This window comes from Pseudopodoces humilis, chromosome 3 (assembly GCF_049639895.1).
Source record: "Pseudopodoces humilis isolate 2021_Gansu_Grassland_sample_001 chromosome 3, ASM4963989v1, whole genome shotgun sequence".
In the NCBI taxonomy this organism is placed as follows: Eukaryota; Metazoa; Chordata; class Aves; order Passeriformes; family Paridae; genus Pseudopodoces; species Pseudopodoces humilis.
The window spans coordinates 58780514-58797323 of record NC_142202.1 but is presented as its reverse complement, the minus strand read 5'-3'; the positions used below and the strand labels follow the sequence as shown (position 1 = coordinate 58797323).

At 42.2% G+C, this 16810-nt stretch overlaps 1 protein-coding gene across 23 annotated transcripts in view; it reads left to right on the top strand.

Moving 5' to 3' along the window:
• The first annotated feature begins 2270 nt into the window (after nucleotides 1-2270).
• EYA4 (EYA transcriptional coactivator and phosphatase 4) overlaps nucleotides 2271-16810 on the top strand; it is a 143963-nt gene continuing 129423 nt past the window's right edge. For 17 of the 23 annotated variants that reach the window (XM_014263635.2, XM_014263636.2, XM_088052785.1 and 14 more), the window contains exon 1: nucleotides 4236-4422. The gene's annotated coding sequence lies outside the window, so the exon portion shown is untranslated. The other 6 variants (XM_014263616.2, XM_014263618.2, XM_014263617.2 and 3 more) reach the window with 6 other exon arrangements.

Genomic DNA, 16810 nt, shown 5'->3' with positions numbered 1-16810 from the left:
GCCCTTCCTTGGGCTCTGTTAGAACTATTTCTAGCATGACCTTCTCCATGGTCACACCGAGTCACTTATGTGAACCAGTGCATTGCACTACATTTTGGATTTGCCGCCTTCTGAAATCACTTCCGCTGAGCTCATGGGAATTTGCTTCAGCCTAAGGACATTGATTCAACCAATATCACAATTTAATTACTGCCTGTAAAAGTCATACTTAAAATAAATCTCTACAAAAAATTGTCTGATTATCAGATCAGTTTCTGTAGGACTCCCCTTCAGTACATGGGATGCTCAGTTTCAGCATGACCCCGCCCATCCTCACCAAAATCAACAGCAAAACAGCAGCATGGTTCAATGGCATCAAGACCAGGCTCCTTATGGGGAGATTTGTCTGGGGACCATACCATGTACCAGCAGGGCAGGCCTCCCACACCTCAATTTGAAGCAAGTTACACTGAACAAGGATATAGATAATCTTTTCAAGTCCGCTGTACATTTTAATATAGAGCACAACAAACGGTTAAGAGCTTGCTTTGAAGTGACATGTCTATTAAAACAACCAATGTTACTGCAGGACTGTTCCCCATAACAGGAATTTGTGTCATAGCAGTGGAAGGAAACCAGACTTCACAAAACCTTCATTACCATGTTTGAGTATCTCACACTAGACTGCCGTGCTGCCACTCACCAAAGTCCCCTCAAAAGGAAGGAGTTGTTAACATGTTTGCCTGTACAAGGAGTTTGTTAGCAAGATGGGTGCTGGCATTGGTCACAACTTAGTCTGTGGCAGGGTTGTCAATCATCATTATTCCTACAAATCTGAGTTTTCTCCCCTTCCAATTACTCTCTAAACTCTCATTTTCAAAATTAATTTCCTATTTCTGGCTCGTCCTACACTATGTCAATTTGAAGGCTGGCTTTAGAAGGCTTTTTTAGTTTAAAAGTTTTTTTAGCTTTATTTGTGTAGGTCAAAAGAGTTTTCCAAATCTGTTCTCTTTCTGAGTGGCGAGTCTCCCAAGACAGCAAATACAGGGTTTTTATAGACTTGTTTTCATGATGATTAAGTAACCTAAAATTGTTTAGAAGAAAGATGACCGTGTTACTGTAGTTCATTGAATGCAAATCATGAAATTCAAAGGCTTGAGTAAAGTTAAATAGCTTTTAATAGTATCACCAAATGCAAAGTGAGAAAAGAGAAAGCAGGTAGGAAGAAATTTTCACAAATCCAGACCTTTTCCCCCCTTCTTTCATGTGACTTGCTGACCTCAAAAACTTCTAACATTCATGACTTCTGAAGCCAAAGACTTTTCTCTCACATCTCTCTCCAAATATAGGGCCCAGCTTTTGCCTCCTCTGTTAAATCTTTTACCTAGACCCTTTGGAGAGTGAAGTTAACTTGACAGAAAGAGGGTGATGCAGCTGGTTGAACAAGAGCCGCTCAATCCGCTCAGTGAAACTATAGTCAGAAGATAATACAAGGTGAAGGGTAAGAGTATGAAATGTGACTAAGCAATTAGGGATTTTCTTCCGCTTCTCCACACAAAGGAGCGAAGAGGACCAAATGCAGCTGCTGAATTTCTTGCAGAGAAGGGCGTTCAGTTTCAGGGCAGGAGAGGACTTTGCCTTCATCCACACTGACCAGCTTGAGAGAAAGCAGACGAATGTATCCTGTAAAAGTGTACGCCGACCAGTACTGGCGTGTAGCACTTCATTACACTTGATCGTTCAAACTCAGGATTACTTTATAGCGCTGGTTTCTTCCAGAAAACGTGTGGACTTCACTACCTGTACTCCAGTGGATTGGCATTAATCAACCCTTCAGGGCCCCCTCCTTTGCTCCCATCACTACTAACTGCAGATGTCAGGGAGTAGCGAAGGCACAAGGTCCAGGCCCCGGGCTGCGAGGCCGAGGACGGCGGGAGGGACACTTTGGAGCTGTCTGGTGGCCGGGTCAGCGGGCTGTCCGTGCTCACCGCGGTGTTCCGAGCCCGGGGCAGGGCAGTGCCGGCGAGCTGAGCGGGGCAGCGGCGGGTGGGCAGCGGGGCTGCCGTGCCGAGAGGGGCCGGCACGGGGAGCAGCCCCTGCGGCAGCTCCCGGCACAAGTGCGGAGCGGCGCCCCGGGGCTGCGCTGCCTCCCGGCTCCTCGCTCCTCACCTCCGTGCTCCCGGGGACGGCCTTTTTGGGCGGGAGGGCGGGAGGGGGTTACCTTTTCTTAGGGAAGTCCCGTCCCTTGCCGGGGAAACTTTTTTTACGTTCCTGTGCGTGAGAGGCAACTAGTTGCACTCAGTGAAGTGCGAGGAGTGTTTGGCTTCTCCCGTACCAGCCTCCTCCTCCTCCATCTATCCCCCCCGCCCCGAATTTCCCCTCCCGTTTTGCTCCGAGTTGCTCTTTATTTGTGTGTGCAGAAAGGGGTGGGGGGGGGGACGACTTGTAGGGGGGATGTTCTGTTTTTGCCAGAGGAACAGTGCAAAAAGGGAGCCTCGGCTCGGAGAAAGTACCAGAGTAAATAAATAAGGAGCGGCCTTAAAATAAAGGTAGCGGCATATCCCGGCAGCGAGAAGGTGAGTGCCTCAGTTCCCCGCGTCTTCCTCCCACCCCTTCTGCTCGGAGGTGGAGGAAACGGGTTCCCTGCCGCATGTGCATGTGTCCGTGGAGGGGGTGTGTGCGTCTGCTCGTATTTAGCGTTTATTTAGCGTTTATTTTCGTGTCGGTTCGATGACAGCAGCAACAACAACAACAACAAAGTTGCTGTAAAACAAATGTGATGGGAGGGAGCAGCCGGGCCGTCCATCGCGGGGTAGAGACGAGCTTTTATCCCGGCCCCACGCGAGTTTAACTGCAAAAAAACCAAATTGGTTTTCCGTGCCGACGGGGTGACTTTTTCCACGCCCAGCCGGACTTTCTGCCTCTGTCCAGGTGACATTCCCTGCCGTTTTGCCCTCACCGCTCTTCGGCTGGGTGTTCCCGGGGCTGCTGGGGTAAGCCCCAAGACAAGGAGCAAGCCGCGACGGCTGCCGTCGCACCGCTCCCCGCTTGCGCCTCCCGCCCACTCCCGGTGCGGCGGAAACGGGGGGCCCTGGCTGCGCCCCGAGAGCAGCCGGGGGCTGCCGGCCCGCCTGCGGTGGCCGACGGGGCTCTGCTGACTGCCAGGTCGCTCTGCCGACCGCCTGTCCCTGCGAGGGCTGGCGGCGGGGCCAGCGGCAGCTTGGAGGGAGGCTATGGGGAAACAACTTTTTTGGGGGCGGCAGGGTCCCCTCCGGACGGAGCGGCATGAAAACACGCGGGGGTGGTAGTCCCTTCCCGAAACCCCCGCTCCTTCGGCGAGGGTCCGGGCAGCGCGGGGGCGAGGCAGCCCGGCCGAGACGCGGGGGCAGCGGCAGAGGAGTCGGTCGGTTCCGCCGCCCTCGGCCCCGCGGTGCCCCGGCGCTCGGGGGTCTCCGCTGCCCGCCTGGCCCGGGGCGGAGCGCTGCGGGCGTGCCGCGCTCGGGTGCCGGCGGACGGGGCGCGCTGCCTCCCGCTGCGTCCTGGCCGGCAGCCGCCGCGGGGCTCCGGCAGCCGCTCTTCCCAGTGTCCGAAGGGAACGGGGACAGAGCCGCCCGTTGTTTTTGTTCCTCTCCGTTTCCTCTCCCTGAGGGATGTCTCTTGCCCTTCCCCTCCCCCGCCCCGGCTTGTTTTTCTTGTGGTTTAAAGACAGAACGTTGCGTTTTCGGGTCGTCCCACCGCGCCCCCGCCCCCGCCGCGGTCCCCGCTGCGCCGGCGGACGGGGCACGGGGAAGCCCCGGCGCGGGGGTCCCGCCGCCTTTTCCAGCGGCGATGCGGGGACTTGTGTTTTGGTTAGAAAGCGTTTCCACGTGGGTAAGCTTTGTGTGCGTATGTGCGTATGTGTGTGTGTGTGTGTGCGCGGGTGCGTGCGCGTACTTGATCCGCGAGGAGGTAACAGGATTCTCCGTGTTCAAACCCAGCGGGCTCTTAGCCATTAATCTCCTTCTCCTGCTGTCATTACAGACACTTCCAAAGTCAGATACCCGCGGAGAGCCGCCAGCGGCGTTTCACACGGCGCTTCTCCCCGAGCCGCTGGGGTTCCGCGCCCTGCCCGGCCGGACGCGGGGCTGCCCGGGGAGCAGCCCCGCCGCGCTTTCCGCCGGGAAGGGGGAGCGGGATCCCGCGGCATCGCCGCTGCCAATCGGTAGTTGGCATCTAAAGTTTCATTTACATTTATGAAAGTGCCGCTCGGAGCCAAGCAGGCGCGGTGCTGCCGGCTCCGGAGCCGCGGGCAGGGCTGGCAGCCGAGCGCACGGAGCGACGCGCTCGGGTCGCGCGTGGCGGTGTGATATAGCTGGTATTTACAAAAATCCTGGGACGCACGCTGTACCAGACAAGGGAGCGACTTGGCCGGTTCCAGTTTAAGTATGAAGTCATGCTGGAACAGTAAGGAACCAGTATTTACAGTTTTCTGAGTTTTGTTTTACGTGTTTCATTTGCGGAGACTAGAAAGCGTATCTAAGATAAACTAATCAGCAGTTTAGATTTAGAGGGAGTTCTACAGAGAAGTCATCTTTTCTGTTTGGCAAATAGATTTTCTGGTCTGACCGCGGAGTTTAATGTTAGAAGCATGTACTTCGCAATAAATCCCAGGCCATATCTTTGTTTCATTTCCTTAACACTCAAAAGAAAAGTTTCGCAAAATTGCTGTGGGTTTGACTCTTCCCCTAGTATTTCTGAAAATGCTGCCGAATGCTTGCATACTTGCAGTATATATCATACTGTGAGTAAAGTGGAAATACAGACTGACATTTCTCTCTCTTCCCAGTGATTCTTTCTCTGTTTGACATCTAACATTAGCTGGTGTATGTCTGAAACAGCTCTTTTTGTTGTTTTTTTTTTTTTTTAAATTGTGGTGGTATTTATGTTACCAAACGTTATTTAACCAAATTTAATAGAAATTAAAGTGGAGTATGTTGACGAATCTTTTATGTCTCTTTGTTCAGATAATTTTATGCAGTTCTTAATTGTTACATGTATATGGTGGTACAGATAATAAATCTAGTTGAAATTACTAATTAGTTAGTGAATTAGTTACTCTTGCTGGATTTGCATTTTTTAATGGCCTGACAACAATTTGCAGTATAAATTCATTCTGTATGGATAATGTCAGTGGAATAAATAAATCCTAAGCAAGCAATGTATTGAGTGGGGCACTGGTGGGTTCTCAGTTAATTGCAGTTCCCAGTTAAAATATTTCAGACAAGGCAAGTGTAGAAATACAGCTATAGATAGTATCATGTGGCATATTTTTAGCATCTGATGCAAGTGTTAAAGTTTAACTCTTTAAACTTTATGCAAGTCCTAGAATTAATATTAAACATTGGCATTTGGTGAGGGAAAGGTACCTGTCTATTTCTCTGATGAACTGGTGGTATTGGATGATGATGATGTGTGCAATCCTCCAGTGTTAAAATTTAAACAGCATTTTACTCTCTTCAATACAAAAGTTACTACAGAAAGAAAAAAGAAATTCCTGGAATTTCTGTTAAATGCTCTGGGACACAGCTATTAATTTTTTTTTCAGTGTTATCTTTTTCCTTCTCGAAGGTACAGATTTTATGAACTCAGGGTAAAGCAGGTCTCCCTTTTTATAAGGAGCGTTTATTCAGCATACTTCTATATTGCAGCTGCTGATCATATTTCATAGAGCTGTTAAAGCACTTAAAACCTAAAATTAGGTACTGTCTGGTAGTAAATATTTCAAATCACTCCTTGAAGAAATGGGCTTAAAAAAGAGACATTTTGAAATATATCATTGAGGAAAAGTAATCTTGCATTGCTTTTACTCTGTGCAATACCAATCTAAATCACTGATTTCAACACAGTGTACTTTTTCCTTAGGTTTTCTTAATCTCATGGATTTTTATTGTGATTTTATGCTGCCTTTATTTGATACCATAACCAGCTACTTTGTTCAAGCTATGTTTACGACGGCAACGCTTGAATTAACAGGTGTCAAATTAACTTCTAACATACCTGTATTTCCAGTGAGTATTCTTGTGATACTAAGAACTGAAATATAAGTTCCCTCGCTTCCTGGTGTGCATGTTTCTGGCTGTTAGTTGCAGAAGGGGTACACTTGCTTTTTTTCCAGATTTTGGATGAGATAATTTACAGATTGGTATTTTCAAATTGAGGGGTGGGGTTAGGTTTGTTTTTTTAATTAAGCATAGGAATAGGTTTATTTTCTCACTAGCTTTCATTTTTGGTACTGTCAGAGTTTGCAGGAAAAATGCAAACAACTGGGACATTAGTCTGACAGATATATGTCAAATTGGTTGAGTATTTTTAAAGCTTTTTGGAAGTTCAACACTAAACCAAGTCTGGTAGCAGCAACACTCAGACATCTTTGCTTTTGTCTTTGTACTTGAGAATCCAGTAGTATTTCTGCTATCTAATATATCTGTAATCTTCTTGACATTTTGCGTTAAAAAATCCCCGTATTTATGGTATGCAACTGGAAGAAGAGTGTTGATACTCAGTCATTGATTGAGAGACTTATAAGTATGCCTAATAAGTGCTATTTTTCTTTTTTAGATTTAAATATTGTGTAAATGTGTGTTCAACTTAACCTTTTTCTGTCATTGAAAAGCGCTAATTGATCTTGCTGACCCTGACATAATAGTATAGTTTGATATTTGAAACCTTTAAGCTTTGGCATGGCCCTTTTATCACCCCTGAGATTTCAGGGCATGGTTCTACTGAAAGCATAAAGTCTACTCTTTGAAAAATTAAATAAAAATGGTTATTAAAAATAGATTATGGTCTTTAAAAGTCAGTCCATGTTTTACCTATCAAAGTATCAGACTTTACAATATACATTAAAAACTTTCTGATTTACTTGTATGTATTAGGTGACATTTTTAGATATTGCTGTACAGAAATCAGATTTTTATGAAATAATTTTTGGCCAATTCCACACTTCTGTGTTGCAGTGTTTTTAAATCTGTCATTAAATCAGAAGTGGTTAAAGGAACTTGGATGCAATTTGCAGTGCAAAAGCTCAGATAAGAAGAGTACTTATATGTCAAATAAGTAATAAAATCTACTTGAAAAGGCAGTAAAACTCACATTTTTAGTCTACATTGTAGTTTGCAACGCTGCCAAAAGGATTGCCTTTGGGATGGCTGTAATGTAGGACCTTAAAGGCAAAAGCTATTTTAAAGCATTTTCTTCATTTTATCTCTAAGCCTGGGAAGCATGTCAAAGAGCTGGCTGCCTTTTTGCTTTAACGCTAAACAGTGAAAATTACTTTGATGATTGATTATCCTATATTGAAATGTATCACTGGGCAGTCTCAGTCACAGGTTTGTATAGGCTTGTTATCAGGATTTTGAGCAAAATGTCAAATGCTAATGGATGTCTGAGGAATACTAAAGTTTAAGCATTTTATTTTCAATTTGTTAAAAATGTCCTTATTTCTCCAGGGGAAGATTACAATGACTAGTGATTATCTTCAGAGCTTCTTACTCCATAAGCCAATGAGACTTTTTTGATTTTAGGCTGTTAGGCTAGACATTAAAGTTTGATTCAGGCTGCAATTACCATGGATTTGAAAAGAAGTAGTTTGGAGGATTTCTATGCATAAATTAATTTGGAGATCTATGTCTTTTTGCTAGAAACTAGAACTAACTAACTAACTACTGTAGCAGTGACTTTTCATTAAGCAGCTGTCTTTAGAACTACAGTGGAGGGCAGTTCAGTTGGATGTAATTTAAATGCTGTCTCTGGTGAACTCAGTCTGCCTGGGCTGACTGAATATCTCTTTGCACTAGGGTTGTGCAGGGCTATACAATTTGACTAGTTTGGAGTAGAAAATTACAAAAAAGACCTCCAAAGGCAACCTGAAAAATATTCACACAAAGACTGATCTTTGCATAGGTGTTAACTTATTACTTATGTATTTAAGTCAGCATGCACTAGATTTTTTGGCAGCATTAAAATTAAATACTATTGTGATGTGACCCAGTATAAGCTCACTTTCTCAGCAGTGTAAAAAATTACTGCTGCCTTTTTTTTTTTTTTTTAATTGGGTAGGTCAGCGAGTAGCTGGTCTGCTCTTGACATATACACAATTAAACCACAAAAACTTACATTAAAATACCATGAAGGGTTTGATTTAGACCATAAAAGTAAAAGAAACACAGAGCTGAGTTTGCAATTTTTCAAATAATTCTCCTCTATGACTATGTGTATATAACTATTGAAATCAATGCTGGTGCATGAGGTAATTGGAAACTTAACTTGGTGTTTTGTGCCAGATCCTTAGCTGTTGCAAATTGGAGTAGGAATGCTGAAATTACTGGAGTGGTCTCACATTATGCTGGATGGGTATCTAGTCCTCTATTCTTAGTTCAGTTTGCTTTTTTGGTGGGGTATTGCAATATACATTGTATGTGTGAGATCACATGCACAGAGAAGTGATCCTGCAATACTTAAAAAGAACAACCAAAAAAATAAATAGAGTTAAGTATAAATGTCCATTTTTTTCTTCCATTTTACGGCATTTTCATACTCCTGTGTTTGAACTTCTTTTTTTGTAGCGTTTTATAAATGACTACAGAAATGCCCTTGACAGTAACTGTATTTTTGAAAATGATGCAGTTAGAAATATTGCTAATTGTGTGTATTCTTTTAATTCTGTTACGGCAACTTTGTTGCTTAAAGAAACGAGTAATTAGGTTGTGCTTATTCAGGGACATTTAATGAATGCCAAGCCTATTCAATGAAAGGCATGAAGTCCATGTTAAATCCCATTTGGATATTTATTTTTGTTGACTGTAGTATATCCCAGAACATCACAGAAAATGAAGTTTACCTTACTCCCACGAAAGAGCAGCTAAACCAGCCTCTGGACACTTCAGTTTGTGCATCCTGACATCACGCTGTATGTGAGGTCTTTCTTCTGGCTCTCCCGAGTGTCCCAGCATAGACATGGTCTCCCTAAACCAGGCACAGCACAGGGAGATTATGCACATTTCCTCTGCCAAGTTCTAGCAGTGCAACTCGGACTCAGCCTAGCGTTTCTGTTCTGGTCTTCTTAGCACAGAGAGCTGGGAAGTTGAGAACTAATAGGGCTGAATGGATATAGAGGTTTTTACAAATGCAGTGATTATATTCTGGGAAAGGGTCTTGCAAATAACATTTCTTATTACCCCAAAGCAAGATTTAAACTGTGGTAGGTTTTCCAAATGGAAAGATGAAAGTACTTTTCCACTCAGCCACCTATTCTTATGTTTATTCTAATCTGGTGTGGTAGAAGGATCTAGTATAATGTTAAAATTATTTTTTTCCAGTTATTGCACCTTCAGAGAAGCAATTTTTGTGTTCAAAGCACCATCTGAATCCTGAGCTCACACTGTGCAGCAGTATGTCTGGGAGTTACCTTCAAAATGAGGTCTTTCAGCTGAAATGGCTAGATGATGTGTTTCCTAGTCTTTCTGGTATCTAGTTAGCTATGATTCAGCTTGTTTTCCAGTTTTATGGCTAAATGATAGTCTGATTTCTCCAAGGGCTAGATGAGCAGTAAAATTTTTTGGCATAAAACAAATGAAATAGAAGAGTTTGCTCCCTGATAGTTGTGAAAGTGCCCAGCTTTTTGAAGGAAGTCCAGGATTGTAGCAGCAGCTTGCGAGATGCTGTCAAATCAGGACTAAATCTGAAATAGTTTGATTGTAAGGTCTGTAGGAAGAGATCCAGCATTTTTTTGCTCTGTTTTTACATCATTATCTAGGGATATCGGTTCATATAAACATCAATAGCAGTAACCTCATGTGTGGCTAGCCCTACCTAAAGTCCTACTTCGTCTGTTTCCTGTGGTAGAGAACAGATAAGCACGAAGCCATGGTTTCACATTTGGTGGCAGCGCTTCTAAAGCGGCCCCTTAACCCACCTCTGCGGACCACTCGTTTAAGTTGGGTCTGTTCTTGCTGTGGTTCACAAACAGCTGTGCTGGCAGCCAGGCAAAGGTCGGAATGAGTGGCAGCACCCGTGCTGCTGAGCCTGGCAGCGGTGCTGCAGAAATAGCTGCGGAACCACAGTCTCCGTTACCTAATCTGCCACCTCGATTAACTGAAGTGCAGGGTCAAGTCTGTGGGATAGGTGGAATTTTTCAGAATGAAAACATTGTCTACAAAAATGATCCCCTGATCTTTAATCAAAAGGTTGCGTTGATGCAGGGATTTTCGACTAAAATCGAAGTAGCAGAAAATAATTTGCAGATATGTGTGCAGGTTAAAACAATAGGGAAAGTACTGGGGCCTTTGGAGGGGACAGATGTGATTTTCTTGAAGGAAGGCAGGAGTTCAGACGTGATACCAGATGACAGAACTTTTCCAGATCTTTGCACTGCTGTCCAAAAGCTGGGCTTGCAGGGAACAGGCGGAGCATAACTCCTCTAGAAGTAGGACGTCACTGCCGAGGGCTGCAGCGCTCGTGACAGGCTGCATTCTTTTATCACTATTCCTGGGGAAAGAAGTGCAATAATTTCTCAGAAGTGGCCATTGCATAGCTGTCACTGTAGACAAGTGCTTAATTTATGGCAACTATTTTTTATTAGTCTCCACTGTCACAAAGTATTAACTTACAGGCTATCACGTTCCAAATGCCTTTTTTTAATGTTGTTCCCATATAACACTGAAATATGCGTACTATACCGCATCACGGGTTTATGAACACTCAAGCAAGCCAAACCAGCGATATTATTTTTGATGTGAGTACAAGTTTGATTTCCAAAGATAAGTGTAGCGATGTAATGAAGTTCTGTAAGTCTGTCTTGAGTTCTGTAAGTCTGTCTTGAGTTGACATGACTTTTTGATTAATAAAGTTGAAGGATACAAAATCAACTTGGCACAAGTGAAACGGATTAAACAGCAAAGCGAAGCACAGATTTCACAAATAGTTACTTGTTAACGAGTCTTTAAAAACCATGCTGTTACAAAGGGTTTTTCAGGGGACAATCATCAAATCAAAACCTATTTATTATTTTACCAGTGACACCAAGATTAGTAAGTTCTACAAGAAGTAATACCCTTGATTAGAACAATTGCTGACCTAATAAAAGATATTCTTCTTCTTACAAACTTCCTTATACTTCCTTTGTTAGACTAATGTTAGACTAATGCCTGAAGTACTGCTTCAAAGACTGAGGGATGGATAAATAATGAGGGGAGCAGATTGATGAGAGCAGTCTGGCTCATTGAGCAAACAGCAAGCAAACAATATACTTCATTACAAGCCAGCAGTTTATTTAAGAAAAAAAAAGAAAATAAAAAAAAAGGAGTCCATGTCAAAGGATAATGATGGTATCATAGCCAAAGAAAGGAGTAGTAACTTTAAGTACAGTTCAGCACAGTAAGAGGAGTTACATTAGCTGTGTAGGTAGTATGGGTGCAGCTACTACTGCAAAGCTGTACCCTTTCTTAGGTTTGGAAAGGAAGCTTTAAAATATTGGAGGTTTCAGATTTAAGACCAGAGGAGTAATTAAACTTTGGAAAATGTTTCTTCCAGGGGATTAACAAATTTTAGTTGACTAAAGGAGAATGTAACATAGTTTGATCACAGCTAATAAATATCTAAATGAGGAAAAGGAAATGTGGTAAAGGATGCATTGTCAAAGCAGTTGTTTTAGTTAAAATCTATGACTATATAATCTAGAATACCTGTTTTTCACAATTACTTTGTGTGGCACACTTACTGCTGGCTCATAGTAAAAGAGATTTTCCTGTAGGATTGCAAGCTGTTCCACGGATGTCAAAACATTTCAGTTGCCTGTGGGGACTGCTGATGGGCCAGGAGCCGAAATGAGTGCAGACAGCTCATGTGAGGATCAGCAGCATAAAAATGTAGATTACACAGGACATCTGGTATGGGGTTTTAAATGTTCTTTGTGCTGGACAAAGGTGGAACATAGAAAATTTTCTGCTTTCAGTCATTGTGTTCTGATGGTTTCAGTTTGACTTGATGGCTGGGGTGCAGCAGTGTTTGTTTTGGTGAGTAATAATTGTCATTCTGTTCTGTCAGAAAGCACCCAGGCTGCATGATGGCATCAGAAGGGGTTCTGTATTCTGAGACAGTTCTGCATTCACACTTTTTGCTTCCCATCATTCATGGAATTAAAAAAATAACAGTTTCTAAAATGCATTATTTAGGGGTTACTGTCAACTTTGGTTAAGAAAAACATTTCTTCTACCAAGCTGTAACCCAAGGTTTCTTTTCGATGAGTTTACTTTTTATTTCTTTCTGACATTTCAAAATGTTCCATTCAAGAATTTCATGTGAGACACTTGGCAGTAACAGGAATAGCAGCTGCTGAGCAATGACTCTCACACCTAAAAAGGATGGGCTGCTGCAAACTTCCTCCTTCACCAGGATGTTTCTAGTAAGCCTAGTGTGTGTTTGAACTTTTACAGTAGCTCTCATTGCATCCTCATACTGCTGAATACACTCTTCAAGCTGCAGCATGATTTTTGAAGCAGGTAGGATGAATAGGTATGTTCCAGCTTTCATGAGACCATGAGGCTGGATTCTTTGCACTAAGTTTTTCAGCCTTGTAAAACTGCTGTTTGCTTTTACCTTGTGGATATGCTCGTTTTTAGGTTCTCCTTAATTCTAAAATGTTTCTGTTTTAGAAATAATCTTTATTTTTATTTTATGCTTATTTTGTGTCACAAGGTTTTAGAGGGGGGTTTTTATGTGTAAAAGGTAAACTTGACATGTTTTTGGGGAGAGGGAATAGGAAATAATTAATATTTTCAAGTTGACAGTGTGCCTTTAAATAATCTGACTAACCAAGTTTAGCCTTTTCCTTTATGTTTTCAGTGGCTTGTTTATAAATAAATGAAATGTTTTCTTGATTTTTTCGCAGCCATTTTCTACAAAAAAGAGAAAAAAGTTGTCTGAGAAGTTAGCCAAAATACACTGCGTAGTAAAAATCAAAATCCTTCTCCCTAAGAAAATCTAGTTGTTTCAAACGTTGAAATGGCCAGCTTGCAGGAAAATAAAACAAAAATCTTAATTAAAATCTTTAAAAGAGTGTGCTTCTATCTGTGGCATTTTTGCATTACTTGTTTGGGTTTTATTTCTTTACCCTGTGAACCACCTTTCTTTTCTTTTTTATCTTTATTTTTAGGGGAACACAGTGGGATTCTAGATTAGATTTGTTTATAAATTGAGGGCAGAAACAGTATCAGCATTTATTTTATTAATTTCTATCAGGAAAATTCTGTAATTGATTAATTTGGAATGAGATAGATGAAGTCTGTGTAGCTACATGCCTTATCTAAGCATGAGTGAAGAGGTCTCTCCCAGGGAGGCCCCCAAGCATTAGTCGATTTGTAGCTCTGGTCTCAATTTTAGCAATTTCACAGTGTGATGTGCATTGCTAGGATAAGGGATGTGTTGCTGAGTTTATAATTCTGTATCTTGAAATTCTCGAAGTTAATCCTTCTTTGTTACACAGGTGGCAGGGGTAGGAAGAGTACGGGAATCAGTTTTAGTCATGTTTGGGTGTCTGTAAAGTTGGTACCCAGAGATGCAAAAGATAAGTGTTGCACCAGCGTGTTCTTTTACAAAACTAAAGTAAATGAGATCCAGTGCTTGCGGTTGTTTGGCATTTGTCAGGAAGTCTTTCTGTTTTCCCCATTTTGTTGTTTATGATGGCAGTATCAGCAGGCAGGTCTGTCACAGACCCTTTCTGTTTCTTACCTGGTTTATGTACCTAACTGGTGCAGGGACATCATGGACTGTGTTGCTCTGCTTTTTTGTCTTGGTGACTGCTTTTGAGTGGTACCAAATGGTTTTGCGGTGCTGTGACTTGTTGCTAGGTCCGAAGTACCTGATGCAGAGTTGCAATGCCATCTTAATTTTTCGTGAATAAAATGTCCACAAATGCTACGTAAGCAATGCTACTCCTCAGCAAACTCAGTTCAAGAAAGCAAATTACACTAAACTGACAATTATACAAATACTCATTGAAGACCCCACAGAATTTGTAAGACTGTGTCTAACAAATGAATAGCGACTTGCATGAAAGCCAATTTGATTTGAATTTTGAGGAGTTTTCAGTGTATTGCAGTTTGGTGGCATGAATCGTGTCTTGATTACTGTATTTAATGTTTGGCATGAATTCATGCACTGAGAAAGGAAGAAGGAAATAACAAATTATGTCATAGTTAGAGATGTGTTTTTCTTCAGTCGAGGGAGAAGGTAGAAGGAAACTAGATGGGCTCAGAACTGTAAATGTGTGGCGGATGTTGAAGACCCCATGCCTGTTGTTAACATGCGTCCCAACCCAAGATCTGAAAATAAATGTGTTAGCAGGAACAAATACTATTTCACCTCCAGCAGGGATCGTAGCAAGACTAAATCAGGTAATGTCAGACATCTTACCTTGAAGCTTATTAATTTCAGAAGCACAGTTTCTATAGACATCAGAATATATACCATACAGCCAGTTTAGACATGTACATGTTCTTATGCACATCCATGGGATGAGGATGCTGAATGTGTCCTAAAGGGTGCCCTGCACAGCCCCCTCCAAGTAACCAGTACACTGTCACCCAAGTATTTACTGTGAAAATGAGGGCTATTTGTAGAGAAAGCAGCTGGGTGGGTCCATTTGCTTTTCAGCTCATCCTGGAAATTCCTTCTGTATTCCTTCCCTGTTAGCAACAGTGTATGTGGCTAAAATAGGGTATTCATCTGTGTTAAGTTGCGTGAGTTGTTCTGTGAAATCCCAGCATAATTAAGATTATTCAAAATAAGGAGCAATCTATCTTCTCTATTTAAGCAATCCATCTGCAAATGCAAATCAATGTAGGCAGGTGCTCAGCAGAACACAAAACCCAGGGAAGACTATTTCATTCCATCAGGGCTTGCTGGAAATGCCTGGAGCTAAAATCGGTGGTACATGACATTATGGCTTGCTGTTCTCTCCACCGCATACCAAGGGCTCAGGGTGAGGAAGGAGCTCAGTTTTTTGGAAGTCACTAATATAGAAGTGGGAACTGGACGTGCTATGAAGGGTTCCAGAATGCTGTCTCTGAGAGTAAAATTCTCACCCTCAGCAAGCTAAAAGTGGACTGAAATCAAACTGAGCCAAAGGCATCCATATTTAACCCTCTACAGAAGAGGGCCCAAGGAAGGGAAAAAAGAGTATTAAAAGAAGAAGACTATATTCCCATTAATTCTCTAGTCTGTGGAGCAAGATTTGTTTCTATAATGAAATAGATGGTTTTCAGGAGGCTCATTTCACTCATATTGATATCAGATAGTAGACACCAGCTAAGGAAAGGGCCTCAGCTAAACCTAAATACACACGCAGAATTCCTGAGCCATTTCTGCTTTCATCAAGAATGCTTCTGGAATGAGAGAGGAAAAAATATGGGAATTAAAATAATTTAGAAATTCTGAATATATTTTTGTTTGCCTGCCAGTTTTCCTCAGGAAAGAGTACATGCCCCTGACAAGGTGAAATGCTGATAAATCAGCATTTCGTTTCCTTTTAATTTAGGTTACATTTTATCTTTTTCACATGAAACTTCCTGTGATGGGCATACAGACAACCAGAAGGATGCTTTCTTAGGTAGGAAATTACTAAATATTAGGCAGTACCTGTTTGTTATTGCCCATACCCTTTCCCCTGTTCCTTCAAAGAAAGGGGTTTAATGGGAAAAAAATAGCATGAAATAATCTAATTTTATGAGATTGCAGTGCTAAGCACTAATTTCTTGTTCTGGTTCTAAAGCAATTTTCTCATTACCTGCCCTGCATAATCTTTCACAGTGCCTTCAATGTGCTTTATTCTACTCAGAAGTTCTGTAGGAGTGGTGCAAACCCAAAGTGAGACTTGCCTGAGACTGAGAAATTGAGCCCTAGAGCGTGTCCTCACTGGTTCATGTCCTGCGTCAATTCAGTGTCAGCAATCAGCACTAAGTACTAGTGCTATCACAGGTTTCTGAAGTAGTGTCACACTGAAAACTCAGCTTTTGAATTTGCTAACATAGTTTTCTAAGGACTTTCCCAGGACAGTAACTATAAACATAGATATGTGTACATTCTTTCTGTTACACGTCTTGTGATGGGCATCTCTCATGGCCAGTGCAGTGAGAAAGTGTTATCCTGACCATCCAATCCCTGGCCGTGGTCAGAAGCCTATAAATCCTGGGGGGAAAAATAAACTTTCTCTTCTTTTCACCACACCTCGACCTGTGTCCGTGTGATCTATTCATCTTCAGCAGCGACAAAGTAGAGCATTAGAAAATGAGAAATTGCTCTATTTGTGACCAGTTCTCTCTTAACATTTTGACTACCAACCTTTGGCTGTGAAAGAAATGAGTTCTTTGTGGCTGAATGAATTGTGTAAACCACAGAAGCATCCTTCTACTGGGCTTGTTACCACCATGTTTCAATAAGTGTAAAACAATATAGTATATTTGTCATATGTGTAAAACAATATAGTATATTTTGGATCATGAAATTTCTGAACTCTATTGCCAGAGCATCACATGATACAACATTGGAAGAGCTAGGGAGCATCACATGATATAATCTCAGTAGAAGTAGGTATTCTTTAGATAAAACAGAATAAAAAGGATGTGAAAATGTGCCCAAGATGATTATAATGTGAAAAAAAAAAGGTGGTAGAAACTGAGGATAACACTCCCCCTGCCCCTGAATTTCATTTCAGAAGACCAAATCCTAGTGGCCGGAGAGAGGACTTTCTTCCCAGGCTTTTGTGTTCAAGTGAGATGGGGCAGATTTTTTGGTCTGG